Source organism: Solanum stenotomum, chromosome 8, assembly GCF_019186545.1.
Source record: "Solanum stenotomum isolate F172 chromosome 8, ASM1918654v1, whole genome shotgun sequence".
Taxonomy (NCBI): domain Eukaryota; kingdom Viridiplantae; phylum Streptophyta; class Magnoliopsida; order Solanales; family Solanaceae; genus Solanum; species Solanum stenotomum.
The window spans coordinates 15,925,481-15,945,092 of NC_064289.1; the positions used below are offsets into that span (position 1 = coordinate 15,925,481).

At 33.5% G+C, this 19,612-nt stretch overlaps 1 pseudogene; it reads left to right on the top strand.

Moving 5' to 3' along the window:
- Nucleotides 1-3,962: 3,962 nt before the first annotated feature.
- Nucleotides 3,963-5,652, top strand: LOC125873541 (premnaspirodiene oxygenase-like; annotated as a pseudogene).
- Nucleotides 5,653-19,612: the final 13,960 nt, after the last annotated feature.

The window sequence follows — 19,612 nt, forward strand, 5'->3', positions numbered from 1 at the left end:
GATTAGGAAAACTTTAAAGTGATCAAGTTTAAAAAGGGCGGGAGTACTAATAATGTCTAATTTGAACTCAGTTGACCAAGACAACTCATCTCAATTCGTGTCGTGTCACTTGTTAATTGGTGCTTGTGATTCGTGGAGAAAGAAAGCCTACAAATATCTACTTTTGAGTCGTCATTTAAATACATCTTCAAAATGAACTGTTTATATAAATGTAGATGTGAATATGAATATGTGCTTAAATGGGATTAGACAACATTTAAAGTGATCAAGCTTGTTAAAAGATGGAAATACCCTACATTAAGGATACATTGAAAGAATATTTGATAAAAATGGTTTGATTATGTTCTATGTCGATCTCCAAACATGAAGTTGTACGTATACATAATATACACAAGCGATATACACATATCGAAGTAACATTTTTCAACTCAATTCACATTCAATCATTCTAAAGTTTAATTTAATATAATTTAATAAACTCATTTTAGTATTTTCAACTAATTCAACAATACTAAATAATCAAAGTAATCATTCGGTCATTTTATTACTTAAAATAACTTAGTTATTGCTTTATTACTGAATATAGCCATGTAACTTTATTTTCCTCCTCTGTTTTTTCTTCATCATCTTCATCTGTTTACATGAGAATTTGCTATGCATAATTTTTCTCTCTCTTGATGTTATTCTCCCAACAAAACCAAAAGAATTAAATGAAATTCTTTTAAGTTTGTTTTTTCTAATTTCCATGTCAATGGTGAATCACTTTTGTCAGCGGTTGTTCCTCCAGTCAAGTCAATTAGTCCAATTTGGCTATGTTTTAAATTTATTTGGTTAGACTTGTAATGCAAGAAGCCAATCGGGGCCTAATTCGGCTAAAGCGACCCCAATCCCACTATAATGATCCAAATTGGTGTCAATCCTGCTATAGCGGTCCAAATTGGCCCTGGGAATAAATTCCACTCTCTATAATTGCATGGGACAGAACCTCAAAAAATCTTCTCGAAATAGTCTATTTTGCTAACACCTATCAAATTCTAATGTAGTCAAATCGATCCCTTCACGCCATATTCAATATTGAGAGTTCTATTCACCCAAATTCACATTTGAAAAGTCATACGAACTCCTTAACTTCTTAGCTACAAGGAAACCAAATTCTACTTGGACGTTTTACCCAATCCTTTTCTCATATTGTTCTAGACCTCATCAATAGGGTTGTTGTAAGAATAAGTAGCCAATAGATAAAACATTCTGTCTAGCTTATTGGATGCATCAATAGGGTTGGTGCAAGCCATTTTAGAAACAATTTCAGAAGAAGAAAGTTGAGTATCATTAGCGTTGGCTAAGATCTCAAATACATCCAATTCAATTGTTGAATTCAACACAAAGGGAAGTACTGATGATGACAATAATTGTTCTATGAAAACAATTCTTAGTTGTGTGACAAATAATCTTTAGTTGAATGACCATCAAAGATATTATTTCACCCCTCAACTTTGCTATTCAGAGTTGTTATACTCCTCGTTACAAAAGGGGCTCATATATACGCTATTGTTACAAAAGTGACTCATATATATCCATATCGTTAAAAAAATGACACACATTGCGTATACCATTGTCATCTAACAAGAGCAAAAAAATCATTGAGTTTATTTTTATGATTCTAATTTTTTAAAAATCCATGTAGGGGTATATATGATCTATTTCACACATGAATTATTTTTTGACTTTTATGATTATCCTTATTTGAGTTTCTTACTCTTTTTTTTTCTTTCATTCTTTATTGTAAAAATTAGAGTCGTCAATATGGGTTAGGCCCATTGGAACGGCCTGACCTAACTCGTGATTTGATATGGTTGGGCTACAATTTTTGGAGCCTATTTAAGAATTTTTTAGCCCGGCCTGAACAAGTCTGCCGATTTGTGGGGCTTGTGAAATATGGATAGGGCCGGCCCATGGGCCAAATAAAAATTAATTAAAAAATAAAAATAAAATAGATTATTAAAAATAATATGAGTCTAAACTCAAAATCTGTTTATAGTTTGAAATATTATAATTTAAATACAAATTATGTTTATAAAATATGTACTAAATAAAATAAAAATTCCCTAAAATTTCTAGGAAATCACTACAAAGGCCATATTTTTGGAATATTGTCATAGTTTTTGTGTTTTTTTTATGATCAATGAAAAACAATTAGGTTAATATTTCTATTTAGCTATTTATGCTTCTGCTGGAAATCAAACTTAATAAATATTATAAAGATAATTTTATTTGTGTATTTGATTAACAAGTAGTAACACTAACCACATGTAATATTGTTTTGTCGATATTTAAGATAATATTTTTAAATTATAAAAAATATACTTTTAAGAAAAGAGGATTGGCCTGGCAAAGAACGTAGCCCACAAGTTGTGGGCTGGGCCAACCATTTTCTGCCCCATACAAAAAATGGGCTAGCCCGATCTGACCCATCAAATTTAAAAGCATATATGGGTTTGCCGGATGGGGTGGGCCAACCCATATTGATAGTTCTGGTAAAACTATGAGAAATAAAATTTGAGTCATTTGTGTAACAATAGAATATATATGAGTCACTTTAATAACGAGAAATATATCAAATCAAAATAACAAAATTAAGGGATACATCAAACCTTTTTTCCTTTATTTTACAAAAATCAACCTCTAGAGCTCGGAGGGTTTTACAAAAAAAAATATTAAAAAAAGCGACTTTGGTAGATTTTGTCATGAAAATGTAAAATTAAATAGTGTAAATAAATTTAATATAAACATAGTTTTAAACGAAAAAACATGTAGAAATATATCCTACCATTGTGAAGATAGGGGTTTGAATCCCAAATAATACACTTTATTATTTTATGATTAAAAAGATCAATCTCCTGAGGTCGATATTTTATTTTCTTATGTCGCTCCCATTCGAGATCTTTTTTTTTTCAGTGTCCAATTTTTTTGGCTAATAGTGACTCTATCGTTGTTATATACACCAATAAAGAACAAGACATCTAATAATCTTAATTTTAACGTCATTATACAAGATACTACTAACAATAATGTTTAAAATTATATCACCTTCTCATACTTTTATTGAGAGGCTAACAAAGTTGCTAATTTTCTTATAAAATTGGCCACAATGGCTTACAATATGTCAAATGTACACAGGATAAGATTTAGATCATCTTTTGTGTTTTTCATAAATGATATAAACCACTCCTGAAATTAAATCCTGATTTTTTTTCTTTAAAATTAAACATTGATGATTTATGGTTATAGCACACTCACTACACTTAAAAGTGATCTTTAGCGATAACTAATTAATATCAATGTTTAGCGATATTAGATCGAATGACAGTTATCTTATGTCGATAAAAGTTTCAGCACTCTTTGTTAATATACATATTTATTGCTGCAAAAACAACTTATTGCTGCTAAAATTTGTTTTTGTGAACTCAATAACTTTGTAACTTTGCTATATATACAATCTAATTTTCTTTCTACAATTTTCCATATCTTTTTTTTTATATTAAATCATTTATTGTAAAATATTAACTTAATATATTAAATTTTCAGACCTTATATTTCCATGTATTAATTAGGGCTAGCCTCCTCATTTCAAACTTAAAAAAAAAATCAAAACATTTAGTCTTTAAATGTGGGTTGTTATGAATCTTTAAAAGATCATGATAAAAGTATGTTTATATTTTATTTTCAACATTAAACCACGAAGATACCAACATATTTTATAACATACTCACATATAAGTCCTCAAAAATCATGGTAAGACATTTAAAACACAAAACTCTTACGTGATATATTAATAGAATATTTTAATTCAAGGATTTCTTTTCTTAGGTTTAGTAATAATTGAATTAAGACTTTACTACTATATAGGATATATATGTTATCCTCTCTGGTGAATGCAATAAAAGATTCTCACCCAATATCCATCAAAAGCTTCGTTTCCAATATTAAAAATGTTTCCTTCTCTTTTTAACTTAGTTTCATTGTTTCTCTTCTTGTCCTCCCTTGTAATAATTCTACTTAGAAAATGGAGTCAAAACAACAAACAAAGATTGCCTCCAAGTCCATGGAGACTTCCTTTTATTGGAAATCTTCATTTGATTGGAGGAGGACTTTCACATTGTGTTCTTAGAAATTTATTGCAAAGATATGGACCTATTATGTACTTGCAGCTCGGGCAAGTTCCTACCGTGGTCATATCATCACCTACTATTGCACAATAAATTTTAAAAACTCATGACCTCACGTTTGCTGATAGGCCACAATTTGTATCCACAAACATCATATTTACAATAATAAAAACGTTGCATTTTGCCAATATGGAGACAAATGCGTAAAATTTGTATAGTTGAACTTCTTAGTGCGAAGATGGTCAAGTCCTTTAGGGGAATTCGACGAGAAGAGCTTTCAAGTCTCATTTCATCTATTCGTTCCACAAGGGGCTCTAAAATAAATATGACAGAAAAAGTTTTTCAGTTTACGAACTGTGTTACTTGTAGATCAGTTTTCGAAAAAATATGCAAAGATTGAAATGAGTTCATAACATTTTTGAAGGAAGCACTTGTCTTTGATGTGGCTGATTTGGGCCCCTCTTGGAAGTTACTTCACAATATAAGTGGTGTGAAATCTAGATTGGTGAAAGCACATTAAAAGATTGATGCAATTATGGAAAATATCATTAATGAACATATTGAAAATAAAGTAGCTGGGAAGAAGGGAAATGGTGACTTAGGAGACGAAGATTTGGTTGATGTTCTCCTTAGGATGAAAGAGAATGCAAAACTTCAATTTCCAATCATAAATGACCATATTAAAGTTGTGATTTTTGTAAGTTTCTCTCATCTCATTATTATCTTCTGTCTTTTCCTAAACCGTGCTTTATGGGGTTTCATTGGATATGTTATTTGAATTTGGAAGTTTATATAAAGCTTTAGATCCTTTTAAGGTTTCTAGCTACTTGAACAATCGAATCAATTGACTTAATTTACTTGTTTGTTATTATAGGACATCTTTATTGTTGGAACTAAAGCTTCATCTGCAACTATTATTTGGGCACTATCAGAATTGATGATGAACCCAAACGTCATGGCAAAGCCCAAAGTGAAGTGAGGCAAGTTTTTAAGGGAAAAAAAATAATGGTGAAGAAGAAGTTGAAAAGTTGACATATCTAAAATTAGTGATTAAGGAAACATTATGGCTACATACTCCAGTTCCTCTTATAGGATCTAGGGAATGTCGGGAGAACACAAATATAGATGGATACACTATTCCTCCTAAGGCTAGAGTACTTGTTAATGCATGGGCACTTTTGAGAGATTCAAAAAATTGGGAAAATTCTGAATGTTTTTATGCTAGAGAGATTTGAGAACTCTTCAATTGACTTTATGAGAAATCACTTTAAGTTTTTCCGTTTGCTGTAGGAAAAAGAATGTGTCCAGGAATACAATTTGGTTTAGCTAATGTCGGACTTCCTTTGACTCAGTTACTCCACCACTTTCAATGGGAACCCCATATGGAGTTAATCTAAAAGATTTGAATATGAGTGAAACACATGGATTAACTACATCAAAAGTGAAAGATTTGTATTTAAATGCCACAAATTATAAGAACGGTTAAGAACATTGATGTTATGCATGAAATAGTGAAATTTAAACATCATTATGCAAGAGTTTAGCAATTAGTGATGATTCAACAACTTGTCATCTTTATCTTTAACTTGTTATCCACATATTTCTAGTTGTCACAACTGGGTTCTAACCTCCCCATATTTTTATTTTTGTATTTTCCTTTAGATTTTTTTTACATTTTGTCCTTTTAGTTGTCTTAATTATTTTTCTGCCTATTAGAGTTTTGTAATGATGCATATGTACTTCTATCTTCCATATTGGTATTTGTAACTTGAAATTGTAAACATGTGTCTGGTCAATAGCCTAAAATATATCGGGCTTAAGATATTTCTGGCCAAAGTTATCCACATAATTGACTTATCACTTAGACACTTCATGCAGATGTGGAACAGAAAGTGCAAAACACACTGCGTTGGGCGCATAAATTAATATATTACCAATTTCCCTTTTCTTTTCCAATTTTTTTCTTTTATTTTACTCATTATTTTTTAAAAATCTAACAATCTCTTTCTCTTTCTATCTATTTCAAGTAGAGTTATCAATATGAGCTGGCCCACCCCATTCGGGCTAAGCCATACAAGCTTTGAAATTTTAATGGTCAGGCCAGGCTAGCCTATTTTGGTGTATCCCAGTCCACAAGTAAGTGGGCTATGGGCCAGCCCTCTTTTCTTAAAAATATATTTTTTTAATTATTTTTTTAATTAAATTATAATTTAAAAATATTATCATAAATATCAACAAGACAATATTACATGGTGTTAGTGTTATTGTTTGTTAATCAAATCCACAAATAAAATTATCATTATAATATTTATTAAGTTTGATTATTTATTAAGTTTGATTTCAAGTAAAAGCATAAATAACTAAATAGAAATATTAACCCAATTGTTTTCCAATGATCATAATAAAACACAAAAACTATGACTTTTTTCCATAGGCTACGGCCTATGTAGTGATTCCTTAAAAAATTTAGGGAATCTTTATTTTATTTAATACATATTTTACAAACATAATTTGTATTTAAATTGTAATATTTCAAACTATAAACATATTTTGAGTTTAGACTCTTATTATTTTTAATACTCTATTTTATTTTTATTTGGCTCACGGGCCGGCCTTTTCCATATTTCGCAATCCCCACAAATCGGCAGACTTATTCAGGCTGGGCAAAAATACTCTTTTCTTATATGAGCTCCAAAAATCGTAGCTCAGACCTATCAAACCACGGGTTAGACCAGGCTGGCCCAACGGACCTTGCCCATATTTACGGCTCTAATTTAAAAACCATAGGATCATGTCACCATTTCTTCATGATAATATACCGTCATTTTTTAAAAAAAAATTCTTCTTCCCATTTTTTTGGTTTTAGTCTTCACAATTTTTTGCCGAAAAATAGAGATCATCATCTACGTCTTTTTTACCGAAAAAAATGGAGACCATCATCCACATCTTCTTTGCCGGAAAAATGAAGACCATTAGTCAAATATTTTTCCCTCCCTCTTCATCTCCCCCAACCCACACCCCTTCTTCCCCATAAATCGAGCAAAAACGAAAAAAAAAAGAAACAAATTCAAGATCACAATAAACAAAAGAAAAACATATCTTTCAAGAAAACACAATCAATTTAAATGGAAATGAGAAAGAAGGCATACAGAGAAATAAAAATGGTAAATTCATACCTATTATATTGAGAGTTAACAATGGTGGGCAACAGTAACTGTTAGGGAAAGAGAATAAAGGGAGTGGTGGGGTAGGGTGGGTTGTGGTGGGAGTAGGGGTGAGGGTGTATAGTTTTTTTTTTTTTTTTTGAAGTTGAAATTCTTTTCTTTTTAGATTCAGATTTATTTATATTTAAAATTTATTTTTATAGTTATTTTAAATTAAAAAGTCTCGCGTCTTTATTTGATTTGTTATGTTACCACACCATATGGATGTGAATTACACGCACTTCCTGCTTTGATCAGGTGTCAGAAAAATGTTTAATAAGTATTTATTTTTTAAGATTGGAGTGTCTAATAGGAAAAAAGTTTTGTTAAGGTGTCTAAGTGAAATATGCGGACAACTTTAAGGGGTCGACTTAAACCTATATACAACATTTCATTTTGGTACATAATTCATGGAGTACAATGGCAATGGTTGAGACATTCATAAATACTTTACATGTAGTGTACAACTCGAGGGAAAAGATGTAAAGTTACACAACAACAATAGCTGAAAGGAAAAACTAACCATTGAGATTTTTAAGTGATACTTTATTGAGTTTACTCTTGGCTTAATATAGTGTTCCAGTCAACAAGAAGCGAAAATAAATAGACCACTAATAACACTAATTAGTTTAAGATAAAACGTCTAACAACCCAAACAAATAGGACTTTATATAACCGTCCTTGACAAAATCAAAGTTAACAACTTAAGCAAATCAAAGTCTTCTAACAATCCCTCCCTTGAACTTGTTCGTCTTGTCAAGAATTAGTTCAAATTTGAACTAGTGCACATGCCAAGCTCTTCACGCAGTTTCTAAAATGCTTCCACTTTGAGAGGTTTTGTCAGCAGGTCTGCAAGTTGATCTCGCGCAAGTGCCACAAAACAGCAAGTTGATAGCTCCTTCTCTAGCAAGATCCCTTAAGAAATGAAATATTACCCTTATGTGCTTTGAACGACCATGTAAAACTGGATTTTTGGACAATTTAATAGTTGAAGCATTATCACACATTAACTTTGTACCATCTGACTGCAAATGACCAATTTCTTTTAGGATCCTCCTCATCCAAATAGATTAACAAGCACATGCAGCAGCTGCGACAAACTCAGCCTCTGTAGTTGACAAGGTGACAATAGGTTGCTTTCGAAATGACCATGCTACTGCTCATCCACTCATCATAAGCACACAGCCTGAAGTACTCTTGCTATCTTCCATGTCGCTAGCATAGTCACTGTCAGTGAACCCAACCAGCTCACTTGCTCCTTCCCTCTTATAAAACACACCATAGTTCACAATACCTTTTAAGTATCTTAATATCTTTTTTGCTGCTGCGAAGTGTTGAGATGTTTTTATGATGTTGTGCTAGCTTTCATACTTGGTACATTTTGTACTAACGCATATTGCCTACATTCTAATCAAATGTAGGGTTTCGGAGATTGAGTTGCTTTGGAGGCTAGGTTCCTAAGGTGAAAGAAGGGTTGAAGAATTAATTAGTCCACATAGCTTTGAGGAAAAACCCACTATGTTTCCTTTATGTCATTTTTTTATGTTTTAGACATTGTATGGGCTGCGTCCCAAGTCTTTTATTCAAGAATTTAATAGATGGTTTGAGACAAAGATGTTAGTAAAGACTTTCGCTTGCTTTATGAAAATGTTTTCGATTGTATGGTTTTAAAGAAGTTTTAAATTTCCCGTACTTTTCTAGTATCTTATGTTATGATTATGCTAAGGACTTGTATGAGGCCCCCTTCGGGGTCAAGTACGACATGTTACATCTAGGGGGTACCCTGGGTCGTGACAAACTTGGTAATTAGGGCACAAGGTTTAGAATGGTTCTACGATTATCTCAAACCACGTCTAGTAGAGTCAGGTTCATAAATGTAAAGTGTGTCACATTTATGAATAGAAAGTTATTATGTATAGGAAATCTCATTTCTTCATTCTCTAAGTCGTGCTATAGAGTTTAGATCTAGTAGGTTTTTCTCTTAACTTTTGCCCTATGCTGTTTCAGGATATGGCTAATACTAGGGCTAATGCTAGGAGAGATGAGGAAGACAATGTGGAGCAAGAGGTTCCTTTCCAAGTTCCACCCCAAGCTCCTCCTCAAGCTCCAAATGATCCTTCAGCGAAGAATGTCGCTCTTGCGGAATTTAGGGCTTCTATGCAACTATTGGCTCAAGCCTTAACGGCGCAAGCTAATAGAGAGGTAGTGGCTCCGGCAAACCCAATAAGGGGGATAGTTGCCTCAAGAGGAAGAGAGTTTTTGAGGATGAACCCTCCGGAGTTCTATGGCTCCAAGGTGGACGAGGATCTAAATGGGTTCATAGAAGAGGTTTATAAGACACTAACTATCGTGGGGGTGAGTTCTATAGAGAAAGTGGAACTAGCCGCTTATCAATTAAAGGATGTTGCCTAAATTTGGTATGAGCAATGAAAAGATAGTAGGCCGGTAGAGGTGGGTCCCATAGATTGGGAGATGTTTAAGGAGGAATTTCTAAATAGGTTCTTCCCCTGGGGGTTGAGGGAGGCCAAGATGGAAGAGTTCATCAATCTTAAGCAACGTAGCACGAGTATTAAAGAGTATGCCTTGAAATTCACTCTTTTGTCTAAGTATGCTCCATCCATGTGTCAAATCTGAGAGATAAGATGAATAGGTTTTTGTCGGGTGTGTCCGATATGGTAGCTAAAGAATGTCGTACGACAATGTTTGTTGATAATATGGATATCTCGCACCTCATGATTCATGCCGAACAAATGGAAGAAGAAAAACTCAAGGAAGAAAGATCTATGGAGAAAAAGAGGTTTAGGGTGAATGGTGATAAATCCTTTCATGATGGGTCCGATGGACATGGTCGTTCTAGAAATCGACAAAAGTTTTCCGAACAAGGTTTTTCTAATACTCCTAAGCATAAAGATGAGAGGGTGTCTACTCCTAGGCCACAAGGGAAAAGTAATGTGCCACAACCCAAACTCAAGGGGCACAACTGGCTCCTAAGGCCAGAACTCAAGCCCGAGCCGACCCTGCTGAACCAATTGCTACTAGCGCATGGCAGCCACACAAAATCAAGAAAACAAACAAGTATATCTCAGCTTAGAATTAAGCCCTCGGCCGGCAAGGCCCATATCAACAAATCTATAAAAGAAACAGCTACTCCCAACGTTAACTACCTCTAAGGAAACATGTCGAACAAAAGGGAATAACCTTAATATACCTTTCCAATGAACGCTCGAAAAACCGTAGTTCCTTCACAAAAGTTGTTCCCTATGTCCTAAGCTTCACAAACACTATATATACGCAGCTGGTACGCACCTATAAACTATTCATAATTAATCTTAAATCGGCAGATTTGCCATATTGCCCCAACTTGTCGAAATGTCCGTAGAAATTTATAAAAACAATCATAAAAGAGTCCCGAGATTATTACCTTAACCAGGTTTAAACCTTGAAGAAACACCAATAACTACAAATTTGTATCTTCAAAAACTAGCTCCAAACGCAGCCAATAGAAGGGAAAAATGATTGCCACGTGTAGGGATTAAGTTTCTAGGCACAGGGGCAATGTTTAATGGTAGAAATCGTCAAAAACTAACCTTCATCATGCTAGAACTCCATAGAAGCCCTCTCTTAAGCTTTTTCTATGGTTTGGAACTGAAATGAAATGTTTTCATGGCTTAAAATGTTAAATAAGCCGGCATACCATATTTTTGACCTGACCCGGATTCTGCCCCGGCAGTCCCTAGTAAAACCCTCATAACTTTTTACTCTGATGTCGGTTTGATACAGGGTTTTGTGCGTTGAAAACTAGACTCGTAGGCCTTCGATTTATTGGGTAATAGGCCTTCTAACTCTTTATATATTGGGAGAAAACATCCAATATATTTGATCCAAATTTCAGAGAAATCTTTAAAAAGGAACTTACGATAACTTTTGCCAAATTTTATTTTGCCACTTGCTTAACTTCAAAACTTGAGATACAACCCTTTAACACTTAAAATATTACATACCACATCATTTTTAATTTATTACCCACTATCCTTATCTTTCCACGAAGATACAAGTTAATTTAGACGTTTTGAAAAGTTGGGGTGTTACATAATGAGTCCATATGGCCCACTTGTACTAGGTGTGGTAAGAGGCATGAGGGTAGGTGTTTTTCCGGTAGAGATGGTTGCTATAGTTGTGGTGAGAGTGGCCACATGAAGAAAGATTGCCCAAAGGCAAATGCTACAAGAAGAGAGGGTAAGCAAGTTGCCACTAGTAGTGAGGATGTGGAGACTCAAAAGAAGAATAGGTTCTATGTTCTTCAAGCTAAAAATGATCAAGAGTGATCTCCTTATGATTCTTCCGGTATGTGTTTTATGCTTTAGTAAATTTCCAGATTTATTGTCTTTTATGACTTGTTATTTTGGACTTGAAGTTGTCTTTAGTATGATTTATGTTTAGAAGAACTTGTGTAGGCTTACTCCCAAGGGGGAGATAGTGTGCCTATCCAATAAGGTTATTGTATGTTCATGAAAATGCTTAGGTCTTGTTAGAAATGACTTTTATGCATTATTCTTCCTCATGTTGTAATGCATTGAGTAGAGTTGCATGTAGGCCTCATAAGATGATTATATGAGCATGCTTTAGTTTGGAGATGAAAGGTTCCTCCTTGAATAAATGCTTTTGAGAAATAATTTGCATTTAGGCTCCTTGAGTGTGTGTTGAGCATGTTTTAGCTAGGAGATACTAGTCCTCCTTGAAAACGGGTAGATATAGAGTTTCATGCATTTTGGGTTGGTAGAAGTAGTTCCTACTCCCTTGTGTTGCATTGAATGTGTTTAGCTTGGAATTTAAGTTTTCTTCCTTGTTTATGTGCATTAGAAGTAATGCATGCATGATGGGCTATTAGCTTAGAGTTTTGACTTTAAGAAGTGTTTAGAATCGTCATTCGAGGACGAATGATCCCAAAGGGCTCCGAAATTAGTAAGTTGAACTAGTGAGTTCTAGAGCCTTTCGTAAGAGTTTTGGAATGTGGTATAAGGATTAAAATCACAAGAAATAATTCCCGTACTTAGAATGAGGTGTTTAGGGGTTAAATGTCCAGGTACGCTCCCCAAGGACCACCCAAGGGGTCCTTGAGAAGGACCCCAAAATCTGTCCAAAAAGCTGTCAAAAATGTCATCCACGATTGGCCATCTACGGCCCGTGGATGGACCCACGCCCCGTGGGTTGGGGTCGTGGGTCAAGACTGATCATGGCCTGCAATTGTAGACCCCCAGCCTCAAACCACGGAGGACCAAGACGGTCTGTAGACCCACCCACAGTCTGTGGGTGGTGGTGTCATGGTTTGAGCAGTTTTAATTATTTAAGTTTTGTCTTAGGGGTTTGGGGGTTAAGTTAGTAATTAATTAAAAGCTTAGGGAGGTCGTTTAATTAGTTAAATAACCACCTATACATACCTAACAAGATCCTAAACTAATCACTTTTACTCATTCATCTAAAGAACCCACATTCCTCTCAAATATTTCTCTCTCTAGAAGCAAAGAAGAAGAAGGATAAGAGGGGCAGCAACTAGGTAGAATTCACCATTGATTCAAGCTTTCTTTGGGGCTTTGTGTTGAGGTATGTGAAGCTTATTCATCTATGGGTTCTCCCACTCATAGAGTCCCCTAGTTATTCCCCAATTTGTGAAGAAGAACCCTAATCTAGCTAGGGTTACTTCCAATGTATGGATTTAGATTGGGTATGATTCCAAGTAGTTGGATAATACTTGTTTATGCTTGAATTAGTGTTGATTCATGATAATATGAAGAATTTATGTGAATTCCATAAATAACCCTAGAAATCAAAGTATGTGGGTTATGTCTTGTGAAGTGAAACTGATGATTCTTGATAGCTTCTCTAGAATTGGTATCATGCATAGAACTTATTCAAGAATAGGAATACGAAATCATGAATTGAACTAGACTTATGAATGTATGATAGATCATGAATTGTGAAGATTGAAATTGGGATTTTAAGATGAGTTATGCTTAGAATTGCCTATGATTAAGGCTTGTGACTACTATGTCTTGTGATCTAGTCTAGTATGAGGATTGTGGAGTAAAGTTTGAAAGTAGGGCTTGAAGTCATAATGTTGATCACTAGGAATTATAGAGTAAGTTTAATATGATGAGTAGCTTGCGTATGAATGATACACTAGGGGTTAGAGTTGTTGTGGAAGGTTTTTACCCACATGACCTATCTTGTACTAAATGAATGCATGTATGTAGAATGCGAAAGGGTCTTCTCACATAGAATGATTCTAGAATTGAAAGGTTAATCACCTAAAATGAATCAAATCATGTAGAATAGAATAGCCTGGAGTTGTGATATATGATTCCTTCATGTATAGCTTATTTATGTAGCATGAGTTAGAAGTACTCATGGTAGCTTGGGATTGAGGAACCACACTCTGCTAAGGTTAGCTTGAGTTAGCATTACAAGGATGTTTTTCAAGGTAGCTTGAATTAGCATTTGTGGGGTGCTATTCATGGTAGCTTGTATTAGTATAGTCATAGTAGTTTGGGATTGAGGATATACACTCTCCTAAGAGTAGCTTGAACTAGCATTGTAAGGATGCCTTTATGGTAGCTTGATTTGGTTAGGCCAAGACCATTTCATGGTAGCTTAGGATGGAGGATTCATACTCTCCTAAGAATAGCTTAGGGTTGAGGGCTCATACTCCCATAAGGGTAGTTTGCATCATGTTGAATGTTTGCATGGTAGCTAGGTTGGAATACTTGTATTCTTCCTTGGATAGCTTGGATTGTATGATAGTGTGTTTTCCATGGTAGTTAGGTTTAGCCTAGTAGGGTGCTATTCTTTGATAGTTGATATGGCAAATAGTAAACATTGAGTAAGCTAGCCTAAAGGAGTACTTAGTGTGAGTTGTAGTATGGGATGTCATTCATACATGGCACAAATATAACTTGAAGCTACTTATGAAGTGTCCTCTTATGTGATGTATGCTTAGCTTGGATTGTTGATATAGTTGACTTCCATGTTATGATTGACTTGAGATTGTCGTTCCTTGCCTTTGTAAAAGTAGGTCAAGAATGACACTTATGATTGGTAAGCAAAAATAAAGTGACTCAAAGATATGCTTAGTGTGTTGTAGTATGGGATGTCACTCATGCATTGCACAAGTGTGCCTTGAGGTGACTTAGGAGTTTAGTACTCTTATGACATGAAAACCCAAGTCTTGACTATGAATGAGGATTATGCCCAAGAAGGACCAATACAAGGATACTTGGCTTGGGTGGTTTTATAGGATGATATCCATGCCTTGCACATGTATGCCTTGATGTGGCTTGTGAAGTGGTTCTTTTGTAATATGAAAGACCCAAGGTTGAAGTATGTAAATATGAAGGTTTAAGTAAAGACTATGTTATGAACATGATGTATCTCCTATGCTTAATTATTATGTCTTATGTTGACCTATGATTATATGAAGCTTATGTTAGGAGATTAATTATGTTATGATTATGTTATTGGTTCTTATGTTTATGTCTTATGTTGACTAACCATTTTGAGATGCTTTTATGATGTTGTGCTAGCTTTCATACATGGTACATTTTGTACTAACACACATTGTCTACATTCTAATTAAATGTAGGGTTTCGGAGATTGAGTTGCTTTGGAGGCTAGGTTCCTAAGGTGAAAGAAGGGTTGAAGAATTGGTGAGTCCTCATAGCTTCGAGGACAAACCCATTATGTTTTTTTTATGTCATTTCTTTATGTTTTAGACATTGTGTGGGCTACGTCCCAAGTCTTTTATTCAAGAGTTTAATAGATGGTTTGAGACAAAGATGTTAGTAAAGACTTCTGCTTGCTTTATAAAAATGTTTTTCGATTGTATGGTTTTAAAGAAGTTTTAAATTTCCCGTACATTCTAGTATCTTATGTTATGATTATGCTAGGGGCTTGTATGAGACCCCCTTCGGGGTCAAGTATGTCATGTTACGTCTAGGGGATACCCCTGGGTCATGACATAAGCACGGGCCCAACAATGGAAAGTGTTTTGCAAAAGATCATTAAGAAACTTCAACAAAATTCTAACTCAAACCATAAGAGTCGGAAAGATTACAACAGATATATCAAAATTCAAAATAATGTCAAGAGATAAATATCAAAAACACACCTAAACTATACCCTTTTTTTGAGTTTCATACCTAAACTATTGAGAGTGTGAGTTCCATACCTAAACAATCACTTTTTAGTTTGAGAAACACACCTCTCTTTTATACCACTCTCATCAATACACTCTCTTTTGTTTTAAAAAATTGTCACATCACACTCTACATGGACAAAACATTCAACTTTAACCAAAATTAAATAAATTATTAGTATTAATTAAAATTAAAAATTAAAAAATTATTATCCAAAAAAATAATATTTCTTTTATAAAATAAAATGTAAAAGATTTTTCTTACCCCCCACTCCATCACTTCCTCTCACCCCCAACCTCACCATTTTTTTTTAGTTTTTTTTTTTTTTGTTTAAATCTCTTTTATAGAAGTATTTAATTTTTCTTACTTTATCTTCTCCCCCCCCCCCCCCCTCCTCAAATACTAATTTAGATATTATTTTATTTTTATAAAAAGTATAATTCTACCCACCTCACCTAACCCTCTGCTTCCAATTTTTCTCATTTTGTGTTAGATATATACATATCGAAGATAATTTTTACTTGCCGCCGCAAGACTTTTTAAAACTTTTTATTTATTTATGTTATATTCGGTACAATAGTAGAAAAAAAATTCTAAAAATATATGTACGCACATATCTATCACAAAATGAGAAAAATGTAAAAAAATAAAAATTAGGAGCGAGGGGTTAAATAGGATGGGGTAGAATTTTCATCAATAATATCAAATTTTATTTTATTATTTTATTATTTTTTTTTGNGGGGGGAGGGAGAGAGGATGAAGTGTGAGTTTTTTTAAAATATTTTATAAAAGAATTATTTTTAAAAAAGGATGGGGGATTGTCGGCGGAGGGGGGTAGAGGAGGTGGTGGAGTGAGGTAAGAATTTAAATTTTATTTTTAAAAAAATATATTTTTTTGGATAGTAATACTTTAATCTTTAATTTTTAATTCATATTAATAATTTATTGTTTATTTTTTGTCAAGGTGAAATATTTTATCCATATGGAATATCATGTGTCAGTTTTTTCAAATAAAAGAGAGTGCATTACACACACCACTGAAGTGTGTTTCTCAAACTAAAAAGTGATAGTTTAAGTATGAAACTCAAAAAAAAAGGGATAGTTTAGGTGTATTTTTTACACTTATCTCTAATGTCAATCCGAAAAGAATCAATTTTAAAGCTCAAAGAAGCTCCTTGGAATATTATATATTTACAAATTGTTACTCATTTCTTGGATCAACTCAAGTGTCTGCCTAAAAGTTTCACATTTGCCCTTACAAGAAGGGAGTCATTATAGTAAGGCCTGATTTGTACAACAATCAGTATTCAAATAGTCACAACCTGCAGTAAAGAAGTAGCCAAATTAGGGGGGGATCCTAAGTAATGAAGTAGCATTTAAAATTTAAAGAACAGAAAAAATATTATAAGCAATGATGTAATATTTAAAATTTAAAGAAAACAAAAGCAATTCTACGTTATCTTACCAGGAGTCCACTCTTCGAGGTGTGCTTTTATAAAATCCCATTAAAATTCTCATTGAAGAACATAAAGTCATTAAAATCTCCATTCAAGCATCTATTATTTCTCATTCCACAAAACGAATGCAACAAAAAGAGTTCCCAAGTTGTATTCCGTTCCATGGCAAATTTGCATCGTTTGTGATACAACATTCATAAAGCAAAATGGCAAAATTGTTATGTACCAAGAATCATCTTATAGACATTGTATACTCATCAAGTTTCTTATCTTACTAAATACTTCACAAACCAACACTAAAAAAGATCAGAGAAACACATCTGGATTGTCACAGTTCTTGAGGAATCTTTGACAATTTTTTTAGTTGGGTTTGCGAAGGGGTTTACAAGGTGAGACATCAAACTTTCACCAACAAAATGGGAGTTTATGTAATCAACTAACTGAGCTATAAAGATTTCTCTATGACAATATTAGCTTTAAGTGTTAATTTACCTTATTTCAACTGTGGGGCTGTTTTTGTGGCTTTAGCCATGAAGCTCAGATAAATCTGTTTCAACATTCTTGTATATATGTAGAAAAAAGGTGTAGTTTATCCAAGTAAATGGAAGTGAACTGAAGCTGAAATCGTCAATTTTTCTCTTAACATAATTCAAAAGTATCTTATCATGTCTTGTCTCTAATTCAGGAGTCGTCACTGTTAGTATCAATATTTCTAACTAAAAAGCCATATGATCTATTTTTCTTTGATGAATATATGATCTCTTTTTTTATCAACATTTTTCCCTTCGTCTTTAATTTTGTAGGTACCTAGATAAAAAAACATCAAAGCTCTTCAACTCAAGTCACTCTTTCTCAGTAAAGGGAATATAAGATTGGATACCATGAAGAACAGTCTAAATATTCATCATATAACTGACCATCAAACTATGGAGAAAGAAATAAACAGCTAAGACAATCTCAATTTAAGCAATTAGCAGACCATTAGAATCCTTGAGAATTCCTCCTTACATCTATGTTTATGTGTAATAAACATGTATGTAGCAGATGCGAAGTTTTAGCTGTACCCATCTCTTAAACTACAATTAGTTAGAAGTCACAAATCACCCTAATAGACTGTGGATCTTATTTTCAAACTAATAATATTAGAATTCATTATTGAGAAAAGACATAAAGTGACACCTGAAGTTGTCTCGAATTTTTAAAAAGACACCTTAACTATGCGAATGTCCTATTACCCCACAAAAGTATTAAATATCTTTGTAAATTGACCATTTTGACTCGTTTTCTCATCAACCTCACACGCGTGAGGCACACTCCCCTTTTAATTAATTAATTTAATTTAAATATTAATAAAATACGGGTTTAACCCAACCCGAATCGTTTCAAAAGATAAATGGTACACTTTCTTTTCTTTTCTCTCAATTTCTCACTTTCTTTCTTCGTATTTTATTTTCCTTCTCAAATACACTTCAATTACAATTTCTGTTGAAGATTATCTATTTCAATTTCGACGTTTGTTGGTCAATTTCTTGGGGGATTAGCTAAGCAAACAAGAAATTTTCATGTTAGGAATTTCATGTTTATTTAGTATTTGATAAAGATCATATTTTTTTCTTCATGGATTTGTGATTTTCTGGAGGAAAACACATGTTAGAAATTATTTTAGGATAAAAAGTGTTAGAATCTTACCTTCATTAAAGAGAAAAGAAGATTTTTTTTTCTTTATTTAAATATTCAAACATAACAAGAGCCAACAAGGAGACTAAATAGAGTAAAAGCACCAGTCATCAAAAATGGATCCTTTGTGGGAAAGTTGGGGAGAGGAAGTGATTAAATAATAGATTAAAAAAATTGACACGTGTCACTTGTTAATTCATTCTTTGGAAGAAAAATATATCATTCACGCGCATTATTTGCGTGAAAACAAACATAGAGAGAAAACGGGTTAAAATGGTCTATTTACAAAGATATTCACTACTTTCGTGGGGTAATAGGACACTCGTATAGTTAAAGTGTCTTATTGAAAATTCGGAACAACTTCAGGTGTCACTTTATGTCTTTACCCACCCTTGATTATTCTTTCATGACTATGAAGAGTAATACAACCATTTAGAAGTCACAAATCACCTCATAGACTGTAGATCTAATTTTCAAACTAATATCATTAGAATTCATTATTCTTTTATGACTATGGAGAGTAAGTCCTACATAGAAACGACTTATTCATTCTTTAAATGGTATTATGGATTTGGATCTTCCAAACATTTTTTTTTATCAATGAATATAAAATCCTACCGGAACTTCCAATTTTCTTGGTGCAGGAGCTCACACTATCCACTCTACTGTTGCAATAAAGTTAACTATCTCTAAATCCTTCTCGACTTAAAACCTTCTAATTTACTTCGTCAATCCAATGACTAAGAAACAATGTTGACAGGTTCGAAAAAGAATAATAATGTATCAGTTACTGAAAGTTAGCAGATAACTAGAACTTTTAGTTTATTACACATAGAAAGATGCAGTTTACTGCACTATTGCATGGAGCTGAATAATTCAGCAGACTCTGAGGTAAGTTCAGCTCACGTACTAGCTGGTCA